At 33.4% G+C, this 1,897-nt stretch overlaps 1 long non-coding RNA gene across 1 annotated transcript; it reads left to right on the plus strand.

Annotated features, from left to right (window-relative positions):
- The first annotated feature begins 131 nt into the window (after positions 1-131).
- On the plus strand, positions 132-1,557 carry LOC148920866 (uncharacterized). The gene is made up of 2 exons (XR_016128433.1): positions 132-933; positions 1,281-1,557. It is a non-coding gene; the product is annotated as an uncharacterized LOC148920866 (long non-coding RNA).
- Positions 1,558-1,897: the final 340 nt, after the last annotated feature.

The following is a 1,897-nucleotide window of genomic DNA, read 5'->3' on the forward strand; positions in this document are numbered from 1 at the left end:
CTATGTGAATGTTTGTATTATTCTGTATGCGATTCAATCCTCACTTCGTTTTGTACTGGGTGGGCATGTGTGCTGGAATTTTAGTTGTTGCTTGAAATTTTAATTTAATATCTTATTCCCTGACATTTTATTCTTTGAAATGGTGAGATTTGGTGCCGAAATTGTGTTGCTCGTATGCTTGCACAATTGTCTAAGGCCTTTGAGATAAATGTTATGGCTTAATATCTATGTTTGCACCAAAGCAGGTGGAACTTTCAAGAGAGTGTTTTTGATTGATTATATCTTTTAGTAGCTTTGATTACATCTCTTTTTGCACCATGTAGAGTTTAATTAGCTTTGGTTACGTTTCAGAAATGTATCAAATATCCCTTTTCAGTTTCTGTTTTCACATCATCATCATCCCTGTTTTTCAATTAGCCTCGAGTCATTCAACTGCATCTCTCCTAACACAGACATATTGCTTTTGTTATCTTTCTGTTTGGATAGTCAGATGCCTATGAATGTTTTGTGGATCTGACATATATATTACTGATGCAGCTATGGTTCAAAGACATCTCCAATTGAGTTATAATCTACTTTATTTTACTTTCACAATTACTTTCTATTTCTTATTGTTTCCATTTTATCTTGACACATTATACGCTTTAACCCTTGACTCTTATGCCCTGCTTACTTGCACCTCTAACTTTCTGATTAAGTCAATTGCTACTTTTATCCATCTAATAATCTTATATTGGCTTGATATATACTCTATCTTAACAAGTTGTTCACTTTAGCAATGGACAAAGAATGGGCTGGATTGAAATATTGTTGCTTTGGAAATGTTAGGAAGTTCAAAAGTTGGCAAGGGAGGCTGCTGAAATTGTGATCTTAGAGTCATAGATGAGGAAGATGTCGAATCTCTTATATCTGAGGTTATTATAGCTGTCAATGGTAGTCAAGTATTTCATGTTCTATTATTGACTTCAAGCGTATAATATTGTATTTCATGTTCTGTTATTTCATGTTTTGTTCACCACAAGCACTTAAGCCATTGCTTCCACTATTTCTATCAGAACTGCCGAACTTGGTATTAATCTTGCTATTGCAGATATTGTCATTCTTTATGATAGTGATTGGTACTAATCGTGCACTGAGATGATACATTTCCAGCTATGCATTGATGGCATTATGTAGTTCTTTATCAAACCATGATTTTCATTTTCAAACAGTATATATACTACTGAGGAGAAAGCGATTGAGAGGGCTTATAACTACTTATCGAAATTTTTTTTTTCTAGACCATTGAAAGCACTCTTGGAGAATTCAGGGTCTGTGAAGTCTTTTGAAGCCAACTTGCTGGAAGTGAACCTGTCTCCCAAACAAATGCAGATGGCAGAAGATTGAAGGAGGGTAGTCTACTATCACCCCGTACCTCTTATTCTTCAATGTCTGAATCATTTCCTCGTTGACGAGAAGAGAGACGAATGAAGTTATGTACTAATGACAATTTATTTTCATTAAACTTCTCATGATGTACTAGAATCATTTTCAGTAATAGAAATATAATTTAAAGTACTTTGCCTTTGTGTCTTTATTTTTTCTTTTATATATTAATTTCTTTTTGCATAATTAAAATGATGGAATATATATATATATATATATATATATATTAAGAATTTTTATTTTAAAAAAAAATTTAAAGAATTTCAACGTCTAAATTGTGTCATTGAAACTACATTCCATGACACGGAATAGATGTCATGATTTAGAAATGTTTCCAAGACACAATATCCGCATCATTGAAACCCATTCCATGATGCAGAGCAGATGTGTTTTGAAAAAGTTTCCACGACCGCGTTCGCGTCATTGAAATCTCATTCCATGGCCACGATGCAGCGTCGCGTTTTAAAAGTTT

The sequence above is a fragment of the Prunus mume genome, linkage group LG1 (genome assembly GCF_029339155.1).
Source record: "Prunus mume cultivar Tortuosa linkage group LG1, ASM2933915v1, whole genome shotgun sequence".
Taxonomy (NCBI): Eukaryota; Viridiplantae; Streptophyta; class Magnoliopsida; order Rosales; family Rosaceae; genus Prunus; species Prunus mume.